This window comes from Trachypithecus francoisi, unplaced genomic scaffold (assembly GCF_009764315.1).
Source record: "Trachypithecus francoisi isolate TF-2019V2 unplaced genomic scaffold, Tfra_2.0 Lachesis_group8, whole genome shotgun sequence".
Lineage (NCBI taxonomy): Eukaryota > Metazoa > Chordata > Mammalia > Primates > Cercopithecidae > Trachypithecus > Trachypithecus francoisi.
In genome coordinates, this window is record NW_022681473.1 from 114,638,120 (window position 1) to 114,651,842 (window position 13,723).

General features: G+C 46.4%; 1 protein-coding gene and 1 long non-coding RNA gene across 4 annotated transcripts in view; one reads left to right on the top strand and one right to left on the bottom strand.

Annotated features, from left to right (window-relative positions):
• The window catches only part of KIRREL3 (kirre like nephrin family adhesion molecule 3), a 574,170-nt gene that overhangs the window by 249,967 nt on the left and 310,480 nt on the right, over window positions 1-13,723 (bottom strand). The gene's annotated exons all lie outside the window — the stretch shown is intronic.
• The window catches only part of LOC117080849, an 85,192-nt gene that overhangs the window by 69,397 nt on the left and 2,072 nt on the right, over window positions 1-13,723 (top strand). The window contains exon 1 of one of the 2 annotated variants that reach the window (XR_004435985.1): window positions 13,052-13,140. The exons of the other annotated variant lie outside the window; for it this stretch is intronic. This is a non-coding gene — a long non-coding RNA (uncharacterized LOC117080849). Of the gene's footprint in view, window positions 1-13,051; window positions 13,141-13,723 lie in introns of those variants that run through there. 2 annotated transcript variants of the gene reach the window in all.

Below are 13,723 nucleotides of genomic sequence, written 5' to 3' on the forward strand. Positions count from 1 at the left end.
ATCAGCATCAAGGTGCTAGTAAATATCATGGGCAAAGATGAAATCAGCTAGGAAAGAAAGCACAGAACCATCATGAGGGAAACTCTTAGGGTGAGGTTGAGGCAGAGAAGCTTTTGGAGGGCAGAGACTGAGAAGACGCTTTCATAGTCTGGAGTGAAGACTGTCCCATCTGTCCTATCTCAGTTCAGGCTACCCTGGGGCCTCTCTAGTTCCCCGGGGCCACTGGGCTGGCTCTGCAGATGGCCACATTGAGGCTACTGTTTGACCAGTGTTTCTCAGACTTGCACCGGCAGATGTATTGTTCCGCTTTGTCTGAGTTGGGGGGAGATGCTGAGAGTCCTTTAAAGAACCTCCCATAGCAGTCTGTGAATACGTATTCTGAGGGACCTTTGAGTTCTCAAGTTCAGGAAACTCAGTCATGGTCCTGGACTCTCCTTGCCTGGACTTGAGGTAACTGTCTTGGCTTCCCTAGGCCAAAGATGCATCTGGGCCCCAGGTGTGACCCAGGGTTTCCCATGGCAGCATGTGGTGCTGTTTTAACTACTGCAACTTTTCATTTTTATTTAGAGCTGATCTTTTTTTTTTTTCTTTTGCGGCAGAGTCTCCCTCTGTCATCTGGGCTGGTATACAGTGGCTCAACCATATGTAACTGCAGCCTCTATCTCCCAGGCTCAAGCAGTCATCCTCCCTCAGCCTCCCAAGTAGCTGGGACTACAGGCATGCACTACCACACCACGCTAATTTTTAATTTTTTTTTTTGTAGAGACAGGGTCTTGCTATGTTGCCAGGGCTGATCTTGGACTCCTGAGCTCAAGTGATCCTCCCGCCTTGGCCTCTCAAAAATTTTTTTTAAACAGCTGTGTTAAGATATAGTTCACATATGGCCCATTTAAAGTATACAATTCAGTGATTTTTAATCCATTCACAGATATGCACAACCACTACCACAGACCATTTTAGAACATTTTTTTTGTCACCCCAAAGAAATGCTATACTTTTAGCTGTCCCCTTAGCCTCAGCCTCTCCCTCCCCATCATCCTGGGTTTTAGGCAACCACTAGTTTACTTTCAGTTTAATGGATTAATGAGGAGAGGCTATAGATTTCCCTATTTTGGACATTTCATATAAATGGAGCCATAGATTATGCTTTCTACTGTAACTTTTTTAGGATTTCACGTTCCCATCTAATAACTGAATCTTCATTCTGGAGGAAGGATGTTGGCGTAGTTTGGGTGCTTTTCTATCTATTATTCCTCTAATTCTCACCACCTCTTTGGAAAGCTAGGCTTATCAACCCCATTTTACAGTTGAGAGAGCTGTGGTTCAGAGGTTAAATGACTTGTCAGAGGCCCCAGAGACAGTAAGTGGAAGCACGCTGAACAGGGAGGGGCACCCAGCTCTGTCTGGCTGCAAACATTCACTGAGCTGCTGCAGTGCTAAGTGCTGAAGTGGGGCTGGGGTGGGGGGCGTGAAGACAAAAGATCCACCAACAGCTTGCCTGAGGGAGTCCTCCCAGAATGAGTCCGGGGAGCCCCTGGACCAAAGCAGGACAGAGCTAATTCCAGGAACAACCGCACATTTGCCCACTGGTTGGAGTGAACCTTCCCCTTTTACTGCATCTCCACCAGGCAGAGGAAGCGGTAGTGGCCTGAGCCCTCAGATACCTGCTGCCCTGGGAATGTGCCCAATCAGATGATTATGGCTGTTGTCACCACCAAGCCCTGTCTTGTCATCAGCCTCAGTGTCAAGCTCTGGCACCCAGAGACATACCCCATCCCCAGGCTCCAGCTTCATGGAGCTTCAGAATCGGGCCCTGTTACATCCACTGCAGGGAACTTATCATCTCATTATAAAGGATAAGGCATATTTTTTCAGTATGGTTATATGCGGTAATGAAGCATGCAGAAAACCACACAAGATAAATGGCAGCTTTCACTAGTGAAGCTGAAAACTTGGTTAACTTAATAGTCTATTTATTACACTCACTCTCTGAGCTTGCAGCACCTGATTAATATCTCCCAACTTCTCCCTTGCTATACAATTAAAACTAGTAATATGTGATTGCACATGCTGACTACAGCACAGATGGGTGTGTGGAGTTGCAGGCCGAAATAAGATGCGGAGAAGGGGCCGGGCGCGGTGGCTCAAGCCTGTAATCCCAGCACTTTGGGAGGCTGAGGTGGGTGGATCACGAGGTCAGCAGATTGAGACCATCCTGGCTAACACGGTGAAACCCTGTCTCTACTAAAAATACAAAAAAGTAGCTGGGCTTGGTGGCGGGCACCTGTAGTCCCAGCTACTCGGGAGGCTGAGGCAGGAGAATGGGGTGAACCCGGGAGGCGGAGCTTGCAGTGCGCTGAGATCGCGCCAGTGCACTCCAGCCTGGGCAATGGAGCAAGACTCTGTCTCAAAAAAAATGATGGTGGAGTCAGATCCCTCGCAGGTTTAATAAGAACTGCTGCTAAGGGAGTGATCTTAGAGAATTAATTACACTTGAGGAGAAAAGGACCCTTTGTCTCACCCATTGCCATGGGTGTCTCACCCATTGCCATGCCCAGTCTCACCCATTGCCATGGCTTCTGGCAGGAGAGTGGTGAAGCCTGCACAGAGAGAGGATATCAGTGGAGGTGGCCATATGGCCTTTAATCAGCAAAAGGAAAGATGGCTGGGCTTTGCCTCATTTGCTTGGACGAGAATGTTTGAGGTTGAATTTGATTATAATGATGTAACTACTCAAAAGCCACTCCCAACTTCCTGCTCCCCTGCCCACCTGCTCCTGAAGAGCTGAGCATTTGGCCAAGTTCTGACAAATGAGATGTAAAGAGAACTCTGCTGAGTGGTTTCTGGGAAAGATGCTTTGCTTTTTGACAAAGCACACCATGAGAACCTGCTGGTGCTGCCCTCTGCCCCTTCTTCCTGAATGTGGATGTGATGTCTGAGTTTGGGCTGCCATCCTGTGAGCATGAGGATGAAAACATAACATGCCATGGATGGTGGAGAATCACCAGGGAGAGCCTGGCTTCATGACTACATCACCCAGCTGGCAGCCCAACCCTGGGGCCGTCTACTTCTGGACCTTATAGTTTAAGCCACAGATAGAAGGGCGTTATGTTCCTTGAAGCTGAGAAACCTGCCTACATAATCTAAATGGTTCCATTTATTGAGCGGCATGTGCATGTCCTTTGCTAAGTGTTTTGTGTTTGTTTCGAAGCTTCAAAACATGTTCCCTTTAAGGAGCTACTATGACCTTTATTTTATAAAGGAGGACACGAGTTTAAGTGTGTAAGGTCACACACCTATTCCAGGAAATAGCAAGCTAAGATTTGAATCCAAGTCTTTCTGACTAGAGAGTTATTACTATTAATCATAATATTGTGACTTTGAAGACAGTTCACCTCAACAATGAACTCTGGAATGAGTGTTACTTAAAGTCTGGTTGACATAATAGTACTCAGTATAAATCATGAAGTTTTTCCACATGACCCACTAAAATAAGGTGAAATTCAGCCTTACTGATGATTGGAAATTGCATGTTTTTACCTGCCTCAACCCACTACCAATAGCCCGGGCTGAAATTAGTTAAGCTAACCTAACTTGCCCCAGTCAATTGGATGACCAAAAAGTGAAGTGTATGTGAAGGGAAAAGGTCCCAGAGAGAGAATTTGAGTTAAAAGACCACCAATCTGAGCCTGTGTGCAGCCCATCTCACAACTTTTGAGTGTAAAGCAGGAAGCCTCTCCTTCCGTGGCATTTGAAGACTCGGAGCAAGGTTAACATGGCTTTGAAACCTGGGCCTGGTTCTCCCAGAAACACTTCTGTTGCTTCTTCTCATTAAAGAAAACAATCCAAGTGTGCAATTGTTCTCTGAGATGATTTGCTCAAAACACGTGTGAACTACTTGAGACTATTCTAATTCCTGGAGGTGCGTGGTCAGTGCTGACCATATAACAGATGCCCAGTAAAGATTGGTTGCCTTCATGAATAGTGAGGGCAATAGAAAAAAAAAGATCTCTGAATGAATATGATTCATCCTCCCAGCCTCAGTGAAAAGGCAAAAAATAGGCTGCTTTCTTGGAAACGTGCCAGCTAATGGTACTTAGCATCCAAGGGACCACTTATTGATCCACTCCCATTAGCCCAATGCTCATCAACTCTTCTACTGGAGATATATATATACATATATATAGCCAGCAGCCAGCAGAGGGACTTGGCCACATGCTGATTCTCTCTCCCCTCCCAGCCCATCAGACCGTTATTCAGCAGGAGGTAGAATAGTCGTCTCCTCCCTCTTACGCCCTCTAGGGCAGCAACTATCTAGAGAGGGGAAAAAAGTCAGAATAAACACATGCAAGGACTGGGGTTTAAACATCCCAGGAAGATTAACTTATCTGGAGTAATTGCCTTAACTAGGGGATTTTTAATGCTTTTCAAAGTTTTTTAGAGGAAGAAAAATATGCAGAATGAGTCTTATAGCAGCCAACAGAGGAGACACTTAGAGCAAAAAAAAAAAAAAAGGTATCAACCGTAAGAAGCCCATAGCTAGGAAATGTTAAGGCACTGATTCTAGGGGATTTAATAAGAATGTAATTTGTATAATTAACCATTCATCAATGTCAATTTCATTAAATGAATGCCAGAAATATTACCTTCAGCAGCACGACCTAACAGGATTGGAATATATTATATGAAAAAACGAACACTTAGTGGTTTCCCCCACTGCTCTGTCTGTCACAGCAAGATTTGCAAGGCTCAGAAATAATTTAAAGGGTAGTAAATGAAACCGGCTAAGGCAATTGTGTGCATTTTGGTAACTAACCTCCGTCATGATGTATGAGAGTTCATGTCAAAACGTTTTCCTGCAGCAATGACTTAAGGGACTTGTAGCTCTCTCCCAGGTGGCAAAATGTGAGAAATAATGCCAGGAGCTTCCCAAAGGTCCCCCTTGTCACCTGCCTGGATACAGCTTATTCTTTCCCTAGATAGGCTGCCTAGGGTCTAAGACCAAAAGCAATGGGTTTTTGTGTCCAGAATTTGTAGACCTTCCCTTCACACCTCCAGGGTAGCCTTACATCCAATCACTTGCCTACCTGTCCAGGAAAAGTGATGATTGATGTGCAGGAGAGAGAAATCATTCTGAGTTTTATTTATGTTATTGCCTACAGACATCAGGGGAGCATGAAGCTTGAGGTAGGTGGGCTGATGAAATATTTGTAAATAGGACTTATTTCTAGGGTTGCTCATGAGGGAGGCAGTTTATGGGGATTTATCCATTTCAGTTCATCATAGGAAAAGTTGAGGACTTGGAGGGGCGGGCTGTAATAACCTGTCCATGTGTGTGCTCCTGGGAATGTATATACAGACACACACACACACACACACACACACACCAGATCAAGCCTGCACTGGAGGTCAGTGCTTGAGATTTGCAAATTATTGTCACTGGAGTTGGCCTGGTGCCTTGTGTACAGTAGGTGATCAATAAATATTTGTTTAATTGAATTTCTCTTAGTGTTAATTCCACTCCCATTCTCTTCTGTTTCAGGGTTCTATGAGGCTGATAATATCGGATCAGTATTCCTGAGGAATCTCCCTTTCAGAATCCCAGGTCCTGAAAGACAAGGAATACTTTGCAAAAAAATCAAATGTACGTTTAGGAAGATGAAATCATGTAACAGAAAGATTTTTTAGAATTCTTCAGCAACAGATTTTACATACAATTCAGAAGGAAGAAAGAACAGATGAGTTTGGGAATCAGGAGATCAGATGTCAAGATCAGACCACATCTTTATATTCATTTCCAGATTTAAAGTTCTATGTTGTATTTTATTTGATGCAAAGCAGTGAAATGTTCCTCCCTCCCGTAAGCACTGAAAAGGTCATATTTAGGACCTAGGTGAAGGAAGAGCGGGCGTGACAGAGCTGCTGTGGAGTGTGTGCACAAATTCTGTGTACTAGGTCTGTGGGCTCTGCAGGACTCAAAATCAATTGCTGAAACACTTCTTAAATGTGTTTCTTCCTATGCATTCTCCTATGCCTAGTCATCCTCTCTTCCTTTTAGGTTAGCCTAGGTGACACTGAGCATGTAACTTATCCTCTCTGAAGCACAGTTTCCTCATCTGCAAAATGAGGATGATAATCTCCTCCTCCCAGGGTTGCTGGGAGAACGAAGTGAGATGAACCTGGTGATACCGAGTAGGTGTGCAATCAGTATTTGCTTTTCCCTCCCACTCCTTTACCAGCCCTTTTTTCCTCCTCAAATGAGTGATGACCTCTGAGTGCTGAGCTCTTTTGTCAATTTTTTTGTTTTTGAGACAGAGTCTCGCTCTGTCACCCAGGCTGGAGTGCAGTGGCGCGATCTTGGCTCACTGCAAGCTCTGCCTTCTGGGTTCATGCCATTCTCCTGCCTCAGCCTCCTGAGTAACTGGGACTACAGTGCCCACCACCACGCCCTGTTAATTTTTTGTATTTTTAGTAGAGATGGAGTTTCACCGTGTTAGCCAGGATGGTCTCAATCTCCTGACTTTGTGATCCACCCACCTCGGCCTCCCAAAGTGCTGGGATTACAGGTGTGAGCCACCACGCCTGGCCTCTTTTGTCAATTTTTTAAAGACAGTGGTCCCCAGCCTTTTTAGCACCAGGGACAGGTTTCATGGATGGCAATTTTTCCTTGGACCTGGGTAGGGGTGGTTTCTGGATGGAACTGTTCCATCGCAGATCTTCAGGCACTAGTTAGATTCTCCTAAGAAGCACACATCCTAGATCCCTTGCATGCGCAGTTCACCATAGCGCGGGCGCTCCTACGAGACTCTAACGCCTCTGCTGATCTGACAGGAGGCCGAGTTCGGCGGCAATGCTCACTCCCCTGCCGCTCACCTCCTGTTGTGTGGCCTGGTTCCCAAAAGGCTGCGGACCGGTACCCCGGGGCTGGGGACCCTTGTTCTATGAGGATAGGAAATCTGGTAAAGTAATTCACCCTAAGATGCCATTAAATTACTATGACCTTCTGGGCTCAAGCGATCCTCCCACCTCAGCCTCCCAACTAGCTAGGACTTCAGGCACGCACCACCATGCCTCGCTAATTTTTTTGATTTTTAGTAGAGATGAGGTCTCACCATGTTTCCTAGGCTAGTTTTGACCTCCTGAACTCAAGCGATCTTACAGCCTCAGCCTCCCAAAGTGTTGCAATTACAAGCATGAGCCACAGCACAGGGCTCTACTTTGTTACTCTTCAGGAGTATTGGTAATGTTAAGAAAATACAGCAGGGAGAGATTGATGTTCAGGATTTAAAAAGAAAAAGAACAGAGCTCATGACAGAATTTCAGATAGCTTTCCGTGAGATCTTTTTAGAGATAAGAATTAATGTCAAGCCCTTTGATCCATACCATATGAATATCATGACCTACATTTTCTGACCCCAAAAGTGGGACATATGGGGTGACAAGAGTTCTGGGAGCTACTTCCAAGGGCATGAACCAAATCTGGAGGTAGAGTAGGGGTTGTGAAGTATTAGAATGTGTGGATAGTCTGATGGTTTGCAAGTAAGTGGGATCCACCATGGTGTCTCTGGACAGCTCCCCAGATGGCTGTGGCCCACAAAGGGAAACTCTGTCCCATCCAACTCTGAGAAGTGGGTCTGGGTGTCCACTGCTTTCACCGAGGGTCTCTGCATGACTTTAGGAAAGTCACTAGACTTCTTTAACCCTCTGCTTCTTATCTGCAAAATGGGAAGAGTAAGGGCAGCCATCTTGGAGAGCTGCAGGAGGATAACAGGAGATTTGGCACGTGACGCTCAGCACATTGCCTGACACATAGTAAGGGTTTGATCAATGCTCATGATTGGCCGGGGCATTGGTGGCAGAACCGCAGGGATCACAGAGACCTCAGGAACATGGGTCTGAAGGACAGGAGCTGAAAATCAGTGTGCTGATATCAGCGCTTTTGTCTATGAGGAGTGCATGTCTCCAATTAGGCTCCATTCAGTAGGCCTGGCAGCCTCCTCTCTTTGGGGATGCAAACTGCTTATGGAGTAGAAACAGGAAGCTGTCTTGAAAGCCTGGCCAGGCCCCAGACATGCGTAGGTCCACCTACTGTCCATCTACTGGGGTCACCGAGTCACTCCTGCCAAGGTCCCCGTTCAGGGACTGTCATGGGCTGTGGCCTCAGAGGTCCCTTACTGGGTAGTGGTACTCAGGGCCCAGGGTTTGGCTCCGGGTTTTTGGGCAGCTCCGCCTTCATTCTGAAGCAGCTTAGCATGGCACTGTCTCATCTGCTGAGAGCTGTGAACCTGCCACCTGCTCAGTGGAATGGCATCTTGGGGGAGCACCTTGGGCAAGGCTGCCAAGAGCCCTGGAGCTGGACTCTCCCTGTGCAGGGCCGACGGGAAGGAGGTGTGTTCAATATGGTGGGAGAGCCAGGCTGGAAGCTGCAGACACCATGTCTGTGCCCTTTCTGGGAAAGCCCCTGAGCTTGCTGGACCCCTTTCTGCCCTTCTGAAAGAGGGAGTTGGACTAGATTGGGGCTTTCAACATTGCTAGTATTTTGAACAGCAGAATCCTTGTCACAAATTCGATGGAAACAAAGAAGTGATACATACAAACACGTCGAAGCAAAACTTTCTGGTTAAAGTGGCTTCCCTACACACCCAAAGTGGTTCCACAGTGCCTCCACAAAGCCTCAGGGTTCTGAGGGTGTTAGGGAAACCCTAGGTGCCCACGGTGCCTGCCATGCTATGATTTCATCCGGCCGATGTGTCACTTCAGGATTCTGATGAATTTCCCCTATCGGGGCCAGTCAGAATTGACTCACTAATGATCAAAAAAGAGAGGACACTTAGAATTAAATTCGTTTATTTAGGTCGGTCTCCTCCTTTGTCTGTACTTTCTGGGAAGGCATTTATGACCCCAGTGTGGCTTATAGGTATCCTGGTAGGTACTGAAGATTGTAAAGGCCACCTAATCGCTTTGCTTTGATATCCATTAGTCATTTTACACCTCTAAAGAAAGGAACGGTGCAGCAGGTTGCGTGTGTGGGAGGGGAGGGGTAGTGTTAGCTTGGACCATGGCGGGTGGGACCTGGGAAAAGGGAGAAGTTGATGGTTTGGTCACTAATGGTCCTCAGCAGGACAGGCTTCTTTGTCCTGGTCTCCCCCTCCCTTTTGTCCTCTTCTCTCTGTCTGTCTCCTTCATTTCTGCCTTCCCTCTTTTTCTCCTTCCACTTCTCCTCCTCTACTATGAAAGGAACGTTAGACACACATTCCTGTAGATGCTGGAGTGGAAAGGCAGTTTGGAGGAAATACAAATACAAAGGACATAGTCAATCTTTTCAAGGGGCTCATGGCTAAGTGTGCAAGGGGACCTCGAAGAAGCCCAGTGTGACAAGGATTGAGAGGTGTGCTCGAGATGTGCCGAGAGCAGAGGATAGCCCCAGCTCTGCACTGGGGAGTCAAGGGCAGGGTGGCAAGTGCTTAGGGTCATGTGAACCACAATTGAGCAACAAAACATACTCACACAGGGCCTCTCTCACACCCAATACTGGGCAGGTTTTGTGCAGGAGAACTTCTTGAAGGAGACCTGGAGACAAAAATTCCCTGGGAAGGAGATGGGGTAGCTGCCTTACCAGAGGGAGCGGGATTTCTCAGGCAACACTAACTTCCCACCTCCACACAAGCTGATGAGACGGCTCAGAAAAGGGGTCTGCCCCCGGTGCATAATAATAGCAGTGATAATTAATAATCTATAGTTAATAAGATTAAGTTAATAATTATTTTAATTGTGACATGTTTTCCTCCTCTCTTCCCCCGCTGGGGCAGGTTTGGCACTCCCCAGGATTACAGTCATAATGGTAACAGAGAAACCTTAATTAAAACATTCCAAAATACCATGACTGAGTGAAAGTGCTGTGACACGTCGCTTCTATCTCATTTTGAACTCTTGTCTATGACAGCAAATGTCTCCCCACCGTTGGCAGCATCTTGGCCATTCAGAGCTGTTGCCCACACAGCATTCAGTGATGTTTGCCAGAGTGACTCCACGTCCCTTGGGGGCAGATGGCAGACCCACTGGATCGGGGCCACTTAAGCCTTTTCCCTCGTGCTGGGCTCTTCACATGGCATCCTGTGCCTGCTTGACACTGTATCCACTTCCCATGTGCACAGCTTACTCCTTTTTCCACCTGGCTCTGCCTCTGTTCCCTTCACCTGCTTCTTCTCAGGCCAAGGCAGACCTGAGGAAATGATTGTCTGCTCTGGCTCTGGGCACTGTTCCTGAGGTGTGAGCAAGTAAACCCTGCCTCAGGTGGCCCCCGAGTCCATCAGCAGCTCCTTCCCTCTGGTCAGAGTGACTGGCAGGTTCTCCGCGTTCTGCCTTCGAGTTGAGCTTCTCCTCCATAGCCCACCCACCTGCAGGGGCTTTCTTACATGTGGCACAGGCGTGGAGGCAGGATTCCATGGATTGTACGACTTTCCCAAGGCCTGCTCCAGACTGGTGGACTTTTAACAGTGGTTAGCGTTCTTTCGTTAATCCACTCACATATTTTCACTCATTACTAAACATTTATGGACCATTCTAGGCACTGTGCTTGGTGAAGAGCTGCAGAGACAGAAGACACCATCCTATTTTTATAAGCCTTTTGGGTCCGTGGACGAGAATGGAAGATACATGAACAAAGGGAGTCCCAAGCTGAGTGTTCTGATAGAGTCAGTGCTGGCCAGTGAGCAGGGGGGATGGGGAGCGACTGTGCGTTCCTGCGCATGTGACCCTACACTGAATTTTATTTTATTTTATTTTAATTTTGAGACAGAGTCTCACTCTGTGGCGCAGGCTGGAGTGCAGTGACACAATTTCGGCTCACTGCAACCTCTGCCTCTTGAGTTCAAGCAGTTCTCCTGCCTCAGCCTCCCAAGTAGCTGGGATTATAAGTGCCTGCTCCCACCTCTGGCTAATTTCTGTATTTTTAGTAGAGATGGGGTTTCACATGTTGGCCATATTGGTCTCGAACTCCTGACCTCAAGTGATTCACCCATCTTGGCCTCCCAAAGTGCTGGAATTACAGGTGTGAGCCACTATGCCTTGCCCCATACACTGAATTTTGAAACATAAGAAGGAGTTATCCAGATGGTAACAGGGGAAGGAAGGTCACACTGAGAAGAGTCACATTCAGAAGGCCTAACAGAGATGACATCCCTGGAACTGCGATAGAGGAGTGTGGCTGGAAGGCAGGACGATGAGGATGACAGACCAAAGGTGAGGTTGCAAGTGTGGTTGGGATCAAGACCACAACACGTGTTTAAGGCATGTCTAAGAAGGCTCGAGTTCATGAACAGGTGCATTGAAGAGCCACACCCCAGAAAGAAGCTAAGTAATATCTACAACACTGTCATCAAACGTGCTGAGCCCTGCCTTGTGCCAGGCAGCGAGTTAGTCCTTATTTTCAGAGTCGCCCTAACCTGGGTCATTTGCATCACAAAGTTGCCTTCAAATTAGCACAGAGAGGGAAAAATTAACACATCCCTCCCAACATAACATCCCCAAATTTACCTAGCCCAGAGTTTAAAAAAATTTATATTTTTAAATCATTATACCCAAGAAAGCGGCAATCTCACCCAGCTGGAAGCTCTCCTGTACAGAATTCACAAAAATACACCCCAAAGCCTCTACATATTCCCATGGCCCTTTGGAGCTGCTACTTCTGGAGACACTATGGGGGAAATGGCAGGATTTTCTATTAGTTTGAAGGAGATTTTACTACTTTCTGAGACATTCTTCTGCTACCATCTCTTGCATGCTCAGTTCATTGATTGATAGATTAAATCATTGATATTTTTCCCCATTGCTTCATTCAACAAATTTACATTGCACTCTCCTACATGCCAGGCATTGTTCTGGATGTTGGGGATACAAAGATAAACACTCTGAGGCCCCTATTCTCACAGCGCTCGGTCCAATGTGAAACTAGAAAAGTCTGCAGGTAATGACAGGCAAAGAGAGATGTGGTGAAATGGTTGTGGGAGCACAGCCTTGAAGAGATGCCCATGTGAGAAACAGGCTCTACTGCAAGTGAGGGAGAAAGCCCTCCTAGGCCCCAAGCAGCAAAAGAAAGCATCTAGAAAAAGGAAATGAAGGGTTGTAGGTGTATCAAAGGTATCCCACTGCTAGTTAAATTTGAGAGAGAAATCATTTTATTTATGAAAATGTCAAGGAGAAGAAGATGCATAACTTCTTTAAGAATGACTCCTGCCTCTGCTAGTATGTCAATACCGAGAGGCCTAAAATAATTTGGGCTTGAAGATGGATGGAGGTGGAGAGCTCGGCCTTATTGCCAACACTGTTAATTAGCAGCACCAAGAGCAGCTTTCTCCCGCCTGTCCCACTTCTGGTCTCTGGCTACCTCTTCACCCAGCTCTGGCCACAGTCAGATGCTCTCTGATGAGTGCATTCAATCACCTTCCTTTTCCATTTGGAACATGATTGTGTGCATGCTGTACATAAGAGATATTGATTGCAAATAAGTCGTTGACTGGAAGACATGCCTCTGTGGACATGTTTGGGTGGTGGGTGGAGGGGAAATAAAATTAAAAAGAGAGTAAGAAAACACCTATGGCCCCCAGTTGGAAAGTTCTCAAATATTTGAAGCTAGCAATGTTTTGGTTGCCTATTTCTTTTTTCTTTTTTTTTTTTTTCTAGGAGCTAAACATCAATATTGCATTTATTGCTGAACAAACTAAAATCATAACAAGTATAATAAAAGGAGAGAGTTAGCCTCAGCTTTCTGCAGAGAATGATTGGCACTTTTGAGCCCTGGATTTGTTGGGCCTTTGTCTTAGCTGCGTCAGCTCATAATTAAACAATAAAAGGAGGAATTATTACTTGCTTTGAATATATAGAGTCAGTTTTATGTAAGGAGGGGGCAGTGTGTATTTTATAAGCCCTTTTGCTGTCCCAGTTTTCTGTAAGAAGGGAAATGTGGGTATTTTATAAACTCTCTTCTTCTTTCTGTCAGTGCTGAAAGACTCAGAGATGACATGATAGCTGTCACAAGAAATTTTTGCTTAATAACAATGAACACTAACCACCCAGAGCTCTTTAGGCCCCAAAGAGGAATGGGAAGATGATGAGGGAGGAGGCAACAAAAGCAAGAAAATGGTAGGACGGGAAAGTTTTTTTTTTCTGCTCTCAATCTTGTTTTTGTTTGGCTGACCATAGAGAAGCTGTGTAGAACTGCATGTGTGTGTAAGGGGGAGAGGAGAGAAAGAGAGAGAGAGGAGAGAGAGACAGAGAGAGAGAGAGAGAGAGAGAGAGAATTGTAGTAATGTGTTGAGCATGAGCTGCCAGATCTTCACCAGGTGACAAACTGGCCCACTGTGATCTTGCAGGAAATGTCAACAGTCTGAGAATTGTTGTTTCAGGGACTAGAAAAAGTCCTGGAAATAGTTAAGAAAGACGATTTTCCAAAGGGCCAGTACCGTCTCCCAGTGGCTTCTGAGATTAAGATGTGGTAGAGGAATTTGTCCCATCTAGACTTGGAAGAATGAGTCACCTTGGAAGATGAGGCTGACCGGGCTGTGGAGCTGCCCAGACCCTCTGGGAACCCAGAGTCCCCAGCCTTGCATCTCATCATCTATCGTTTAACAGCCCTGTCAAAAGTGCGTGCTGGAGATCATAGCGCTAGGCCACTTCTGCTCCTTGCAAGCTCCAAAGAGGAGGTCTCCTATGCACCCAAGGAGGA